Below are 18,613 nucleotides of genomic sequence, written 5' to 3' on the forward strand. Positions count from 1 at the left end.
AGAGTGAGTGATAGTTGCTCAGTTGTATCCGACTCTGGGACCCCATGGACTATAGCCTGACAGGCTCCTGTGTCCATGGGATTCTCCAGTCAAGAATACGGGAGTGGGCTGCCATTTCCTTCTCCAGGGGATCTTTCTGACCCTGGGATTGCATTGCAGGCAGATTCTTTACCACCTGAGCCACCAGGGAAGCCTTTATAACCAATGAGGTATGCCCTAAAGGGAAAATAGAGGACTACTTGAAAAGGTATAGTGTTTGAAACATTGCCACTATGAAGCAGACTCTGGTTGTATTATAAGTTTCATTATCAAGCCTTTGATAGATCATGTAAGTAATTTTAACATGTAAAGGAACATACTATTTAAAAGGAAGAAAACCCTCAGTGAATGCTTTTAGTTTTTTATGCTTGTCATACTTTTGCTCCAGAGAGGGTATAATCATGTGATTAATACATTATAACTGATTATATTACTTTGAGCTGTTTCAGTTTTTTTTTCTTTCACTCCATTTCTATTCATAATCTTAAGAAAGAGCTTCTTTAGACAAGAGTGTAAATATTTCCACATTGAATTGGGTAAGTGAATTCACATGAATTGAAAATAATATGTATTGATGGAATTCTTTGACTTAAGTATACCTCTTTACAATGTTCTAGGTAATTCAAACTTGTGCATTAAATGTATTAAATAAAGGTCTGCAAAATTCTCAAGTCAAAACAAATACTTTAGGAACTCATTGTTGTTCAGTCATTAAGTCGTGTCCGACTCTTTGCGACCCTATGAACTGCCTCATGCCAGCTTCCCTGTCCTTCATTAGCCAGCAGTAAATCAAAAATGGGTCATACTTTCTTGTTCACATAGAAATAGGACTCACATCTCAGAATACAACAAAAATCTTTAGTTCTTTATATCTGGTTGATGGTGAGTGTGAAAGTTACAAGAAAATTGTCTTGTTTCTTGGCTATTGAATAGCTTAACTTGGAACAGAGGGAAACACTTGAAGAGAAATCAAGTCCTGTGAATTATTCAAGAAGGAATCCAGAATGCAGAGAGAGCCTCTTCCTCAGGCCACAGTTTTTATCTGACTTGTGGCCATCAAGATGCATCATCGTTCTGACTTCATTCCTGTGTCCTGTGGGGTGGAATTCTGAAAGGGGATGGGAGAAAATGCACAAAGCCCTTAAATATGTGTGTTCCTATATAACATCCAGATCAGACAGTAGGAGGTAGTACCACAAATCAGACCAGCAAGGATTCTTGGCAGAGAGGATTTATAGCTCAGTTTTGTAAATCCATTAATATTTCATTATGCCTATTCATTATTTTTATAATTTATATTGTATATGCATTGGTAGTACCCAGTAGTTGAAGATAAAAGTAATAACTTAGGAAAAAGAACCCTAAATCTTACTTTTTTAGGAAGTCAATAACACAGATTTTTTTTTTTTCCTTTTTAAGTAATCAACATGTCTGAGACAGCTGAGTACCTCCTCTTATCAGTACTCTTCTACTTTCTCAAATATTTCATTACAATTTGAGTACAGTTTTCATGTAAAACTGTAAATTCTTATCAAAAGTGATCCAGTTACTCCAAATTTTATCATTAAATACTTTGACTGTGGTTCTAGAAAATTTTTATAAATCTTGTTTATTTGTGTTGTAAAACAAATGAAAGGCAATACTGAATATTCTGACTCCATTACTGTGTACCCAGCTGAGCTATTTCAAGTTCAAAAAGATGATGCTGTTAAGTGCTGCACATGCCAGCAAATTTGGAAAACTCAATAGTGGCCACAGGACTGGAAAAGGTCACTTTTCATTCCAATCCCAAAGAAAAGCAATGCCAAACAATGTTCAAACTACCACATAATTGCACTCATCTCACACTAGCAAAGTAATGCTCAAAATTCTCCAAGCTAGGCTTCAACAGTACGTGAACCAAGAACTTCAAGATGTTCATGCTGGATTTAGAAAAGGCAAAGGGACCAGAAATCAAATTGCCAATGTCCACTGGATCATTAAAAAGCAAGAGAGTTCCAGAAAAAAAAAATCTATTTCTGCTTTATTGACTACACCAAAGCCTTTGGTCGTAGCAAACACCGTTTTCCAACAACACAAGAGAAGACACATGGAAATCACCAGATGGTCAACACCGAAATCAGATTGATTATATTCTTTGCAGCCAAAGATGGAGAAGCTCTATACAGTCAGCAGAAACAAGACCGGGAGCTGACTGTGGCTCACATCATGAATTCCTTGCTGCCAAATTCAGACTTAAACTGAAGAAAGTAGGGAAAAGCACTAGACCATTCAAGTATGACCTAAATCTAGTCCCTAACAATTATACAGTGAAAGTGACAAATAGATTTAAGGGACTAAATCTGATAGAGTGCCTGATGAACTATGGATGGAGGTTCATGACATTGTATAGGAGACAGGGAGCAAGACCATCCCCAAGAAAAAGAAATGCAAAAAGGCAAAATGGCTGTCTGAGGAAGCCTTACAAATAGCTGTGAAAAGAAGGGAAGTGAAAAAAAAGCAAAGGAGAAAAGGAAAGATATACCCATTTGAATGCAGAGTTCCAAAGAATAGCAAGGAGAGAGAAGAAAGCCTTCCTCGATGATCAGTGCAAAGAAATAGAGGAAAACAATAGAATGGAAAAGACTAGAGATCTCGTCAAGAAAATTAGAGATACCAAGGGAACATTTCATACAAAGATGGGCTCAATAAAGGACAGAAATAGTATGGACCTAACAGAAGGAGACAATATTAAGATGAAGTGGCAAGAATACACAGAACTGTACAAAAACCATCTTCATGACCCAGATAATCACGATGCTGTGATCACTCACCTAGAGCCAGACATCTTGGAATGTGAGGTCAAATGGGCCTTGGGAAGTATCACTGTGAACAAAACTAGTGGAGGTGATGGAATTCCAATTGTGCTATTTCAAATCCTAAAAGATGCTGCTGCTAAAGTACTTCAATCAATATGCCAGCAAATTTGGAAAACTCAGCAGTGGCCACAGAACTGGAAAAGGTCAGTTTTCATTCTAATCCCTAAGAAAGGCAATGCCAAAGAATGCTCAGACTACTGCACAATTGCACTCATCTCACACGCTAGTAAAGTAATGCTCAAAATTCTCCAAGCCAGGCTTCAACAATACATGAACCGTGAACTTCCAGATGTTCAAGCTGGTTTTAGAAAAGGCAGAGGAACCAAAGATCAAATACAGCCAACATCCACTGGATCACTGAAAAACGAAGAGAGTTCCAGAAAACATCTATTTCTTCTTTATTGACTATGCAAAAGCCTTTGACTGTGTGGATCACAATAAACTGGAAAATTCTTAAAGAGATGGGAATACCAGACCACCTGACCTGCCTCTTGAGAAATTTGTATGCTGGTCAGGAAGCAACAGTTAGAATGGGACATGAAACAACAGACTGGTTCCAAATAGGAAAAGGAGTCCATCAAGGCTGTATATTGTCGCCCTGCTTATTTAACTTATATGCAGAGTACATCATGAGAAACGCAGGGCTGGATGAAGCATAAGCTGGAATCAAGATTGCCGAGAAATATCAATAACCTGAGATATGCAAATAACACCACACTTAAGGTAGAAAGCAAAGAAGAACTGAAGAGCCTCTTGTTGACAGTGAAAGAGGAGAGTGAAAAGGCTGGCTTAAAACTCAACATTCAAAAAAACGAAGATCATGGCATCTGGTCCCATCACTTCATGGCAAATAGATGAGGAAACAATGGAAACGGTGACAGACTTTATTTTCTTCAGCTCCAAGATCACTGCAGATGGTGACTGCAGCCATGAAATAAAGAGACACATACTCCTTGGAAGAAAAGCTGTGACCAACCTAGATAGCATATTAAAAAGCAGAGTCATTCCTTTGCCAACAAAGGTCCACATAGTCAAAGCTATGGTTTTTCCAGTAGTCATGTATGGATGTGAGAATTGGACTCTAAAGAAAGCTGAGAACCAAAGAATTGATGCTTTTGAACTGCGGTGTTGGCGAAGACTCTTAAGAGTCCCTTGGACGGCAAGGAGCTTCTAAACCAGTCAATCCTAAAGGAAATCAGTCCTGAATATTCATTGGAAGGACTGATGCTGAAGCTTCAGTACGTTGACTACCTGATGCGAAGTACTGACTCATTTGAAAAGATGCTGATGTTGGGAAAGATTGAAGGTGGGCGGAGAAGGGGATGACAGAGGATGAGATGGTTGGATGGCATCACCGACTCAAAGGATATGAGTCTGAGCAAGCTCTGAGAGTTGGTGATGGACAGGGAATCCTGGTGTGCTGCAGTCCATGGGGTTGCAAAGAGTCAAATACGACTGAGGGACTGAACTGAACTGAACTGTGTGCCCAGAACTGTACCAGATATGGTGGGAAACTGCTTCACACAGCAAATTGAGAAAACTGCTTCCCATGTTTTTAAAACTAGCTATAGTCTGTTCAAGTGCATTTTCTAAAATATTTTCAAGGACAAAGGTTATGGGTTCCTTCAGAATTTAAAAACAAATCTCTTACAGGGTCAAGTCAGCTGGAACTATACATAAGTAAACTATTCTTTGGAGGTTAAGCTTTTAATCTAGCATGAGAGGAGTTAAAGTAAAGTACTTCTAAGCACCAGGGGAATGATCAAGTGAAAAATTCATCAACAGGAGTTGCCAGAAGACAAACAGTTTACCTTAATATCTTTCTTTCCACTTGAATGGAATTATATGTAAATGGAAAGCATTTCTCTTGATATCAGTTGATGCTGTGCACATAATAGGAACTTGCTAAATGCTGGCAAAATGAGCAATATGATTACAATTGTAAAAGTGAAACCTAATTATAACCATTAAAATTACAACTTTATATTTGCATATGGTGAAGGACTCTGAGGAACTGTCAAAGAATAAAACATTTGTTTTATTCATTTGTTGGTTTTCTGAAAGTTTTTTCTTACATTAAATTTTTCCATTATTGTTGCTGGAATATTACTTTGGTATCAAATTTTATAAAGACATTCAGATATTTAACAGAGTCACAGCTTGAGACAAACTTTTCTGTCCACCAATGGGATTCAAACATATCTTGGCATATCTGGCAAATTAGTAGGTTTATACTGCCAAGATGGTGATTTACTGAAGGGTTTTGGCAGAAAGACTGTCAAAAAGTACGGGTACCATCAAGGAGAAGGGTTGGCGCCAGGCTACTTTTTTGATCACTTTGCTCTGTTAGAATGTACTAGTCAGTATTTCAGAAGGTTACTCTTGGGTTGAGGGGACAGTGCTTACCTATCTTAAAGATCCATATTCTAATGCAGTCTTGTGGACTCCTCTTGGAAAATACCATAACCAGGAATAGGAGTGCACTAAAATCTTCATTACATCAAAAAATATAATCTAGAGATGAGTGATTAGGCCTTGTTTCTACTTCTGCAGGAAATATGATATAATTTTGCGGTATTGGAGTCTCCAACAAACACAGAAGCATTTTGATTCCTTGAGGAATACACTGGAGATCATGAAAATGGCCAGTAGAAAGTGATGGTAACCTGGCTTAAGGGGACTGACTCAGCAGTGAGTGCCAGAAGTGTTCTAAGACAACAGAAATCTCAGCAGGGGACATCTGATGGCCACAGACAAGACTTGCTCTTGAGTCCATGTAAAACACTATCCAAGGGCTCTTAGAAATTATGGGCAAGGGACTTAACAAGAAGCTGAAAGTCTTGCATCAGCAGGGAAAGGCAGGAGCCAGTGAAATATGGATTATAAAACCATTAGTAATAAGTATATAATTATGGTTTTTAATTCATAAAGAATATGATATGTGAGAAGTGAATCTGTTGAATCTCACGCAGTGCTCCCCACTCCTGCTGCTGCTGCTGCTAAGTCACTTCAGTCGTGTCCGACTCTGTGTGACCCCATAGACGGCAGCCCACCAGGCTCCCCCGTCCCTGGGATTCTCCAGGCAAGAACACGAGTGGGTTGCCATTTCCTTCTCCAGTGCATGAAAGTGAAAAGTGAAAGTGAAGTCGCTCAGTCGTGTCCGACCCTCAGTGACCTAATGGACTTCAGCCTATCAGGCTCCTCCGTCCATGGGATTATCCAGGCAGGAGTACTGGAGTGGGTGCCATTGCCATCTCCGCTCCTCACTCCTACATGCTGTTTATCTGAGCATTTCAGGGAGTTAAGGCTGCTGATAGTTTTTAATTTTAAAATTAAAATTTTATGAACTTACATTTCTTACAACATGACTCATTAATACATGTTAAATACAATTCTTCATCTGTGTTAAACGAAACAGTGATATGTTCCAATACTGGGAGAAAACTAGCTGGACTGGCTTTATTACTTAAGGTCCTTTGAAAGAGTAATTTTGGATGTATACACCCAAAAATGCTATTTTTAGAGTCTAAACCTTGCTGTAGAGGCAACTCTAGGGGTTTATTTTTCATTTAGTGCTTTGTACCTTAAATGAACATAGTATTGGAAGTGTACCAAACAAAACCTGTAAGGTAGATAAAACAGGTAATATTATTTCCACTTTACAGATTAAAAATGGAGGCAAATAGAACTATAATTAGCTTTCCTGGCTCAACTTTACCACATTGATCAGTAAATATTTACTGAGTAGTCACAGTTGTATGACATTCCACTATGTTCTTGGAATAACACTTTTAAAGGCAGGAAGGTATTCTCTGAGCAGGCAAGAGAAGTCACTCATAAAATGAAAGTAGTATATAACCTGACATTCTTTAAAAAAATTTTTCATGGGCCTTCTTTTTCTCATTGGTCTATTTACTCCCTGTATGTATTATGGTAATTGGTAGCTTTTTTAAGAAAAAAATGTTTTAATGTATTTATTTTTAATTGGAGGATAATTGCTTTACAATATTGTGTTGGTTTCTGCCATATATCAACATGAATCAGCCATAGGTATATTTGAACCTACTTTCTACCTCCCATACCATCCCACCCAGTAATTGGTGTTTAGTAACTGCATAAAAATAAACAGACACCTTGAAAGGCAATACTCTAGGAGTGCAGAAGAATATTCATGGATCAACCATATGAATCAGAGTTTGTTTTTTTTTTTTTAAGTAAAGATGTACATGCAGAGTTCTACCAGATTTGAAATATGGTTGCAATTGGAGTTTAACTAGTAAATACACGAAATACTTACTATGTATAAAGTACTTTTCTTAATGAGAGTAAATCAAGAATATGAGACATGACCACTGCCTTTGGTAATTTTTAATCTGGCTAGGAAGGGATAAGACAGATATATAAAAATAAATAGATGAACAAAGTCCTATTGTACAGCACAGGGAACTGTATTCACTATCATACAAAAACCCATAGTGGAAAAGAATATGAAAACGAATATATGAAAAAAATGAATCACTATAATATATCAGAAACTAACACATGAAAAAAGCTGCAATAAATATCTGCTGAATGGATGATAAGTGCTAAGAAAATGAGAGAATGTCAAACTTGGAGAATGGAATACTCTACTGATTATACCCATCTTGCATATTCACTCCTGTATACATAACGTAATGTTTCCACAAGAAAAAGAAAAATTCTCTTATCAAAAACTTTTAAGTTAAAAGGCTAGAACAGCACACTGATCAAACTATAGTTACCCCTGGCTGCTATAATCCTATTACATTTAAAATTTTCAATAGGATATTTGCCATACCCAGAAAAGCAGCAGGAGGTGCAAGGCCAGGATCTAGAAGGAAATCTGGACTTATCTCATGTCAAGAGAACAAGGGATTATCCACTGACTCTAGGATGAATGAGGCATCTGAGAAACAGTAGAATTCGAGAACAGAGTTGAGATGCTGACTCATATTTAAGGATTGCAAAGGTATGGAAATAGTAGAACAGTTCAAGAGGATAAGCACTAGACCATTATATCATTTTTTTAAAAGACTGCAAAGTGATGTATTTATCATTAGAAAGTCAGTAGAGTCCTTTATAACTAGAGTCAGAATTATGGAGGTGAAGTCAATTTACAGATTAATTTTGAATAGATGAAAGAATAATTCAGCTAAGGAAATCAGGGATTAGAGGCAAATTAAGAGTATACTAAGAAGATATGAAGAGATCTCTAGTTGTAAGGCCTCCCCAGGCAGCCATTTTGCTTTTTTGCATTTCTTTTCCATGGGGATCTGCCTCTTGAGAAACTTACATGCAGGTCAGGAAGCAACAGTTAGAACTGGACATGGAACAACAGACTGGTTCCAAAGAGAAAAAAGGAGTACGTCAAGGCTGTATATTGTCACCCTGCTTATTTAACTTATATGCAGAGTACGTCATGAGAAATGCTGGACTGGAAGAATCACAAGCTGGAATCAAGATTGCCGGGAGAAATATCAACAACCTCAGATATGCAGATGACACCACCCTTATGGCAGAAAGTGAAGAGGAACTCAAAAGCCTCTTGATGAAAGTGAAAGTGGAGAGTGGAAAAGTTGGCTTAAAGCTCAACATTTAGAAAACAAAGACCTTGGCATCTGGTCCCATCACTTCATGGGAAATAGATGGGGAAACAGTGGAAACAGTGTCAGACTTTATTTTTGGGGGCTCCAAAATCACTGCAGATGGTGACTGCAGCCATGAAATTAAAAGACGCTTACTCCTTGGAAGAAAAGTTATGACCAACCTAGATAGCATATTGAAAAGCAGAGACATTACTTTGCCAACAAAGGTCCGTCTAGTCAAAGTTATGGTTTTTCCAGTGGTTATGTATGGATGTGAGAGTTGGACTGTGAAGAAAGCTAAGCACTGAAGAACTGATGCTTTTGAACTGTGGTGTTGGAGAAGACTCTTGAGAGTCCCTTGGACTGCAAGGAGATCCAACCAGTCCATTCTGAAGGAGATCAGCCCTGGGATTTCTTTGGAAGGAATGATGCTAAAGCTGAAACTCCAATACTTTGGCCACCTCATGCGAAGAGTTGACTCATTGGAAAAGACTGATGCTGGGAGGGATTGAGGGCAGGAGGAGAAGGGGACGACAGAGGATGAGATTGCTAGATGGCATCACTGACTCGATGGACGTAAGTCTGAGTGAACTCTGGGAGTTGGTGATGGACAGGGAGGCCTGGCGTGCTGTGATTCATGGGGTTGCAAAGAGTCGGACACGACTGAGCGACTGAACTGAACTAACTGAAGAAGATATGAAGATACTAATGTTTATCTTGGAAGCAAAAGAGAAACTATCCTGATACCAGGAGTGTCTCGGAGGAGGAACTTGAGATCAGCATGATCACTCTAGAAGCCAAGAGTCAGCCCACAGACAGGTGCTCTTCTAAGTCAAGATTTGCATTACTTGCTAATACAATGGAAAATTAAGCATAGTTTGGAATCTCCTTCATGGAAAAGGGTACAATTTTAGACAATCCACATTGATATTTTGTACATTTGCAGGGAACTTGATACTCTATAGGATTTGTGAAAGTGAAAGTCGCTCAGTTGTGTCCGATTCTTTGCAACCCCATGGACTATACAGTCCATGGAATTCTCCAGGTCAGAATACTGGAGTGGGTAGCCTTTCCCTTCTCCAGGGGATCTTCCCAACCCAGGGATCAAACCCAGGTCTCCCGAACTGTGGGCGAATTCTTTACCAGCTGAGCCACAAGGGAAGCCTGGATTTTGGAAAAAAGACACACTAAAATTTATCTCCAAAGTGAATGAGTCAAAAGTTGCAAATCTTAGAGACTGGCTAAAGCATCATCAAGCATTTCGATAGATTTTTTTTTCTTTTGGAAAGTGGCTCAGGACCCAGTGAATCTGGGGATAAACGAGTGCTTTTGCCAGGTGTCCATTTAAAAGACCGATTCCTCTCCTTGAACTTTAATGTTAAGGCCATAACATTGGCATCCAAATAACAATTTATGAAAGAGGCCTCCTCATGCTGCCTAAAGAAACAACTTGTTCCCTGCCAAAATTAGGATTACCTTGCTTTAGGAAGAGGGTGCATACTATGCTGACAGCCAAAGGATGATTTGCCAAAAATACCAAACTGCCATCATGGATAGCAAAGCAGCCTCATATAACCCAGAAAGGAGAGGGTGTTAGGAACTGGTCTTCCAGACAGTTGATAAGGGACTGTCTGAGGCTTGTGCTGAAAGCAAAATAGTCATAACTGGGCATGCTGCTAAGTTGCTTCAGTCGTGTCCGACTCTGACCCCATAGACGGCAGCCCACCAGGCTCCCCAGTCCCTGGGATTCTCCAGGCAATAACTGGGCATGGTGCTAACTTAATGACCTGGCAAATCAAAAACTACATCAGTAAAGGTAAATCATTGAGCAGGGGTTTTAAGCCCCAAGAGTTAAGACCTAGGGCAGGCATAGCAAAAATGAGAACCTGTGGCACCATTTATTCTATTTCTATACACGTGGAAGACATGGATGATAGATAACTGAGTCTCAGGCTCCTTCTCAATAGATACAGCATTTTATTTAAGTAGGCACTGCCTACTAGTAGGAACTGTCAGGTCATTTGAAACCTACTTCCTTGCCTCTGAATTGCTTCCATATGACAGATGCCTGGTCTACCCTTAGACGAGAGGACAACAGTCCCAAAATGCAGTTGGCTGTGGGAGGGGCTTTCATCTACCAGGAGGTTGGGCAACACAGCCTAGTGAATGTCCACTCATGAGAATGTCCAGGAACTCAGGGATCCACTTGCATTCAGCAGACCCCAGGAGGTAGACTGCCATGTTTCATTACTTATGGCCCACTGCCAAGAATACCTGCTCTGAGTAGACATCAGCTGAGCAAACCTTTCCATAAGGAAACACTAATGAAGGGAATGACTACCCACTCTAGTATTCTTCCTGGAGAATTCCATGGACAGAGGACCTTGGAGGGCTATATTCAAGTGAATGGCAAAGAATCAGACATGACTGAGCGAGTAACTCTAACACACACACACACACACACACACACACACAATGCAGCCAGGTTGCCTAAAGTCTCTGGTTGGTTTCTTCTTGGCTTTGGCTTAGGACTGCTTCTGTTGTTGGGAAATACTTGGTTTTTAACAGGGATGAAATGTGACTGTACCTGTGAAAATATTTTGAAAACTTTAAAGGCCTGAATTCAGGTAGGGAATGTGGGTGAGGATGTTTATTCAGTTCAGTTGCTCAGTCGTGTCCGACTCTTTGCGACCCCATGAATCGCAGCACGCCAGGCCTCCCTGTCCATCACCAACTTCCGGAGTTCACTCAGACTCACGTCCATCGAGTCAGTGATGCCATCCAGCCATCTTAGAAGATAACAAAAAGTTAAGCCCAGAATTTTTCTTAGGTTTGCTATTTCTTTCTTACTAGTTCTTTTCCACAAGACAGGAGTGGCATCTTCTCCCTTCTGGGAGGCAAAAATAATTGGATGAATGCTTGATTTTGTTATTATTGTGTATGTGTCTTATCTTGTCTTATTCAATCACTCAGTCATGTCCGACTCTTGGAGACCCCATGGACGGCAACACGTCTGGCTTCCCTGTCCTTCACCATCTCCCAGAGTTTGCTCAAACTCATGTCCATTAAGTCGATGTTGCCATCCAACCATCTCGTCCTCTGTTGTCCCCTTCTCATGCCTTCAATTTTTCCCAGCATTCAGGGTCTTTTCCAATGAATCAGCTCTTCGTACCAGGTGGAAAAGTCTTCGGCTCTTTGTACCAGGTGGAAAGGTCTTGGAGCTTCTTTAGCATCAGTCCTTCCGATGAATACTCAAGGTTGATTTTCTGTAGAATTGACTAGTTTGATTTCCTTGCGGTCCAAGGAACTCTCAAGAGTTTTCTCCAACATCACAGTTCAAAAGCATCAGTTCTTCAGCACTCAGCTTTCTTTATAGTCCAACTCTCACATACATACATGACTACTGGAAAAACCATAGCTTTGACTATGTGGACCTTTGTAGGCAAAATTATGTCTCTGCTTTTTAATATGCTCTCTAGGTTTATCATAGCTTTTCTTCCAAGGAGCAAGAGTCTTAATTTCATGGCTGCAGTCACCGTAGGCAGTGATCTTGGAGCCCAAGAAAATAAAGTCTGTCACTTTTTCCACTGTTTCCCTGTCTATTTGCCATGAAATGATGGGACCAGAATGCCATAATGTTTGTTTTTTTGAATGTTGAGTTTTAAGCCAATTTTTTCACTCTCCTCTTTCACTTTCATCAAGAGGTTCTTCAGTTCTTTTCCACTTTCTGCCATAAGGGTGGTGTCACCTGCACATCTGAAGTTATTGATATTTCTCCCACTAATCTTGATTCCAGCTTGTGCTTCATCCAGCCCAGCATTTCACATGATGAACTCTGCATATAAGTTAAATAAGCAGGGCGACAATGTACAGCCTTAACGTACTCCTTTCCCAATTTGGAACCAGTCCGTTGTTCGATGACTGAATCTAACTGCTGCTTCTTGAGCTGCATGCAGATTTCTCAGGAGGCAGGTAAAGTGGTCTGGTATTCCCATCTCTTTAAGAATTTCCCAGTTTGTTGTGATCCACATAATCACAAAGGCTTTGGTATAGTCAATAAAGCAGATGTTTTTCTGGAACTCTTGCTTTTTCTGTGATCCAATGGATGTTGGCAATTTGGTTTCTCTTCCTTTTCTCAATCCAGCTTGAACATCTGGAAGTTGTTGATTCACCTGCTGTTGAAGCCTAGCTTGAAGGATTTTGAGCATTACCTTGCTAGCATGTGAAATGAGTGCAATTATGTGGTAGTTTGAACATTCTTTGGCATTGCCTTTCTTTGGGATTGGAATGAAAACTGACCTTTTCCAGTTCTGTGGCCACTGCTGAGTTTTCAAAATTTGCTGGCATATTGAGTACAGTACTTTAACGGTATCAGCTTTTAGGATTTGAAATATCTCAGTTGGAACAAAGCAAGATCATTCTGTCATTTTTGAGATCGCCCCCAAGTACTGAATTGTGTATGTGTAACATCCTTAAATCTATTCCAACACATCCTAAACATTAGTCAGATTGTTTTAACTCTCACACCCCTGTCATTACTTCACCCAGCTGCTCAGGAACTGAAATTGATTTCCCCTGTTTGTTGTAGAAAATTTAAGCTCTTCTGTGTTGCATTCAAAGTCCTCCTTCAACTATGCACCCCTCCTACTCACCCACCGGGCTCCACAACCTTCCAGTCTCACCTCTTCTGCTTCATATTTTAGAAGCAGGTACCGTTGGACCTGGCAGTCATCAAAGAGATGGTGCTCCTGATGTTCATAGTAGCATTATTTATGATTGCCAAGATATGAAAACAACCTAAGTGTCCATGAATGGATGAACGGATAGAGAAGATGTGGTGTGTGTGTGTGTGTGTGTGTGTACACACACACACACACATATATATATATGAGACAGGGAGACATATATACAATGGAATATTATTCAACCATAAAAGAGAATGAAACTTTTTTCCATTCGTAGCAACATGGGTGGACTTGGAGGGTATTATGCTAAGTGAGATAAGCCAGACAGAGAAAGACAAATACTGTATCACTTATATGCAGAATCTAAAAATATATAACAAACTAGAGAACATAAGAAAAAAGAAGCAGATTCAGATATAGAGAACAAACTAGTTTAGTGCTTACCAGCGGGGAGAGGGAAGGGGTGGGAAGCAATAGCAGTAGGGGAATAAGACATATAAACTATTAGGCATAAAATAAGCTACAAGGATATATCGTACAACACAGAGAATATAGCCAGTAGTTTATAATAACTATAAATGTAGTAAACTCTTTAAATTGAGATGCTTATGCAACATTGAGAATTAATGATGCACACAGCAGTATTGAGAATTAAAAACCCAATGTGCATGACTTCCCTGGGCATCCAATGGTTAAGAATCCACCTGTCAATGCAAGGTAATGGGTTCAACCCCTGGTTCAGGAACTAAGATGCCACGTGCTGTGAGGCAACTAAGCCTGAAAGCCACAACTACTGAACCCACACATTCTGGAGATTGTGCTCCACAACAAGAGAAGCCACCAGGAGAAGCCTGCAGATCATGACTGGAGAGTAACCTCCACTCTCTGAAACTAGAGAAGGCCCACAACACAGCAACAAAGATCCAACACAGCCAAAAAGAATTAATAAAAAATAAAATAAATTGAATTTTTTTTAAAAAACCCAATGTGCTTGCAACATGCTGTGTGTGCAGCAAATTTCCTTTATGTAGAATTTGCCATTCTCTTAATTGGGAATTCTATAAAGATGGAAATTAAACTGTAAACTTTTGTTTTACTGGCTTTGGAAGGAATATTTGTGACAATTGTCATCCGTCTAAATAGAATGACTTGTTCAGGGCTACAAATGATTAAAGGTTTCCCTGGGGAATGGCCTATTGGGTTATTATTTGCCAAGTTTTTTCTCTGAATTGAAGCTTACAAGGTCATTCCAAGGGTAACTGTATTGAGGAACCTCAGTACAATACCCTGTTACAACTTGCTCAACTAGAAGCTAGGAAACCACACCTTCTTTAGAAAGTTTATGTGGTAGAAAATGGGAGGTGGTTGGTGATTTAAACCTTACTGATTATCACAAATGGCAGGAAGAGGAATAAAGTAAAGGAAAAGCCCTGATTATAAAAATATTGTTCAAGAACATCAAAGGAAGTTTTGTAAACATGCAAATACATAATGTCATTCAAAGTGAGACTGATGAGATTTTTACATCTGCTTTGATGGGTAGATAAGAATACTTATAATCCATGTATTAAGTATTTGAATACAAATTGCTCCTTATAAAGTGTTTGCGGGTGTTTTTCATAAGTTTTTTTACTATTTAAATCAACATCATGAAAATTAAATTAAGTAGTTCTCATCATCATTTTTATATATACATAGACTATAGTACTTCTGCAGATTATTAAAATTCCAAATAAATGGGGCCTGAATTAATGAAATTTTAATATACCTACGAGTAAGTGCATTAATGGGGCTTTCCTGGTGGCTCAGTGGTAAAGAATCCGCCTGCCAATGTAGGACATGCAGGTTCAAACCCTGGGTCAGGAAGATCCCCTGGAGAAGAAAATGGCAACCACTCCCGTATTCTTGCCTGGAAAATCCCATGGACAGAGGAGTCTGGTGGGCTACAGTCCATGGGGTCACAAGAGTTGGACACAACTTAGTGACTAAACAACAAAGTGCATTAATCTGAACATCTATGTTAAGATTTAGTACTTTTCACATTTTACCACTAACAAAAAAATCTCTATTACACTAGAACCTGCGCACAAAGCCCAAAGAAGCAGACTCTGTCCTCTACTCCACAAAACAGAAAATGGTTGTTTTAATACAAAAATTCACCCTTCACCCACACTTAAACACACATACACAAAACCTCAAATAATTGATTCCTCAGGAAGATGCTTCATTTCGTCCTCTTTCGTGGCAGAGGAGCCTCCATAACCTAGAGTGAGAAGCAGGGCATGCTTGATCCATATTTAGGAAAGACTTTACAAATCATGTCATCTCATTTGAGTGGGGAGAAGTGGTCACAGTTTGCATAAGCAAAATCTCACTGCTGCTGCTGCTGCTAAGTCGCTTCAGTCATGTCCAACTCTGTGGACACCAGGCTCCCCCGTCCCTGGGATTCTCCAGGCAAGAACACTGGAGTGGGGTGCCATTTCCTTCTCCAATGCATTAAAGTGAAAACTGAAAGTGAAGTCGCTCAGTCGTGTCCTACCCTCAGCGACCGCACGGACTGCAGCCTTCCAGGCTCCAGGCAAGAGTACTTGAGTGGGTTGCCATTGCCTTCTCCCAAAATCTCACTAAATGTTTATTAATTGGAATATTGTTGACTATTGAAATAGAGCTCTTTGTAGCTGAACAAGTGCATTTAGACATAATGTATTAATAATATAAAGATCAATATTAGCCAGTTATTCTCTTGTTACATAATTCCTTTAAGGTCATGATTGAAGAAAAATAGCAAGATGTGCTTTACTATTTCTCCTCTCAGGTGGGCTCTGGTCTCTTCTCTGTTTATTCTTGCTTCTGCAGCTGAACATTCCCCTGCTTAAGATCAGAGTAACTTTACCTCTTTTCAAATTTTTGTTAGCATCACACCACTTCTCAAAGAGCAAGGGGATGAGGGCTATCCTTCCTGATTTTTGCTTTCTGCTCTAGGCATAGATTGAAAATCCTTTTCTTTTTTGGCTGCACAACATGTGGGATCTTAGTTCCCTGACCAAAAGCACAGAGTCTTAACCACTGGACCATCAGGGAAGTCCTGAAAATCTTTTTATTTTAAATGGAAGCACAGTTGATTTAAAATGTTATGTTAGTTTCAGTGATTCAATAAATCAGATCAGATCAGATCAGATCAGTCGCTCAGTCATGTCCGACTCTTTGCGACCCCATGAATTGCAGCACGCCAGGCCTCCCTGTCCATCACCAACTCCCGGAGTTCACTGAGACTCACGTCCATCGAGTCAGTGATGCAATCCAGCCATCTCATCCTCTGTCGTCCCCTTCTCCTCTTGCCCCCAATCCCTCCCAGCATCAGAGTCTTTTCCAATGAGTCAACTCTTCGCATGAGGTGGCCAAAGTACTGGAGTTTGAGCTTTAGCATCATTCCTTCCAAAGAAATCCCAGGGCTGATCTCCTTCAGAATGGACTGGTTGGATCTCTTTGCAGTCCAAGGGACTCTCAAGAGTCTTCTCCAACACCACAGTTCAAAAGCATCAATTCTTCGGCACTCAGCCTTCTTCACAGTCCAACTCTCACATCCATACATGACCACAGGAAAAACCATAGCCTTGGCTAGATGAACCTTTGTTGGCAAAGTAATGTCTCTGCTTTTTAATATGCTATCTAGGTTGGTCATAACTTTCCTTCCAAGGAGTAAGCGTCTTTTAATTTCATGGCTGCAGTCACCATCTGCAGTGATTTTGGAGCCCCCAAAAATAAAGTCTGACACTGTTTCCACTGTTTCCCCATCTATTTCCCATGAAGTGATGTGACCAGATGCCATGATCTTCGTTTTCTGAATGTTGAGCTTTAAGCCAACTTTTTCACTCTCCACTTTCACTTTTAGCAAGAGGCTTTTTTAGTTTCTCTTCACTTTCTGCCATAAGGGTGGTGTCATCTGCATATCTGAAGTTATTGATGTTTCTCCCGGCAATCTTGATTCCAGCTTGTTTCTTCCAGTCCAGTGTTTCTCATGATGTACTCTGCATAGAAGTTAAATAAACAGGGTGACAATATACAGCCTTGACGTACTCCTTTTCCTGTTTGGAACCAGTTTGTTGTTCCACGTCCAGTTCTAACTGTTGCTTCCTGACCTGCATACAAATTTCTCAAGAGGCAGGTCAGGTGGTCTGGTATTCCCATCTCTTTCAGAATTTTCCACAGTTTATTGTGATCCACACAGTCAAAGGCTTTGGCATAGTCAATAAAGCAGAAACAGATGTTTTTCTGGAACTCTCTTGCTTTTTCCATGATCCAGAGGATGTTGGCAATTTGATCTCTGGTTCCTCTGCCATTTCTAAAACCAGCTTGAACATGAGGAAGTTCATGGTTCACATATTGCTGAAGCCTGGCTTGGAAAATTTTGAGCATTACTTTACTAGCGTGTGAGAAGAGTGCAATTGTGCAGTAGTTTGAGCATTCTTTGGCATTGCCTTTCTTAGGGATTGGAATGAAAACTGACCTTTTCCAGTCCTGTGGCCACTGCTGAGTTTTCCAAATTTGCTGGCATATTGAGTACAGCACTTTCACATTTCATATTGAGTACAGCATCATCTTTCAGGATTTGGAATAGTTCAACTGGAATTCTATCACCTCCACTAGCTTTGTTCGTAGTGATGCTTTCTAAGGCCCACTTGACTTCACATTCCAGGATGTCTGGCTCTAGGTCAATGATCACACCATCGTGATTATCTGGGTCGTGAAGCTCTTTTTTGTACAGTTCTTCTGTGTATTCTTGCCATTTCTTCTTAATATCTTCTGCTTCTGTTAGGTCCATACCAATATATTCTTTTTCAGATTCTTTACCATTATAGTTTATTGCAGGATATTGAATATAGTTCCCTGTGCCATATAGTAGGTCCTTGTTATTTATCTATTTTATATATAATATCTGTTAATCCCAAGTTCCTAATTTATCCCTCTTTGCTTTCCCCTTTGGTAACAGTGTTTGTTTTCTATGTTTGTAAGTCTATTTCTGTTTTGTAAATAAGTTCCTGAAAATTCTTTTTTTGCTTGGGTTTGGCATTATGGGTACATCTTGATCCACTCCACAGTTTGTCTTCCTGACACACTAGATGCACAACAGTGTGCATCTAGTGCTGTCTTTCTTCTCCTGGGTTAAATGCACATCACCTCAGATCCTCTGCCTTTGCCATGCCTCCAGCCTTTCACAGGAGCTTCCCAGGTGGTACAGTGGTAAAGAATCCACCTGCCAATCCAGGAGACTCAAGAGAGGTGGGTTCGACCCCTGGGTCAGGAAGATACCCTGGAGTACAAAATGGCAACCAACTCCATATTCTTGCCTGGGAAATTTCATGGACAGAGGTGGCTACAGTCTAGGGAGTCTCAGAGAGTCAGACAGAGCACACACACGCAGGCT

The 18,613-nt window shown here is 39.9% G+C and overlaps 1 long non-coding RNA gene across 1 annotated transcript in view; it reads right to left on the minus strand.

Moving 5' to 3' along the window:
- Nucleotides 1–1,022: 1,022 nt before the first annotated feature.
- The window catches only part of LOC129643573 (uncharacterized), a 47,917-nt gene continuing 30,326 nt past the window's right edge, over nucleotides 1,023–18,613 (minus strand). The window contains exon 3 of the long non-coding RNA XR_008710390.1: nucleotides 1,023–1,147. This is a non-coding gene — a long non-coding RNA (uncharacterized LOC129643573). The remainder of the gene's footprint in view (nucleotides 1,148–18,613) is intronic.

Source organism: Bubalus kerabau, chromosome 2 (assembly GCF_029407905.1).
Source record: "Bubalus kerabau isolate K-KA32 ecotype Philippines breed swamp buffalo chromosome 2, PCC_UOA_SB_1v2, whole genome shotgun sequence".
Classification (NCBI taxonomy): Eukaryota; Metazoa; Chordata; class Mammalia; order Artiodactyla; family Bovidae; genus Bubalus; species Bubalus kerabau.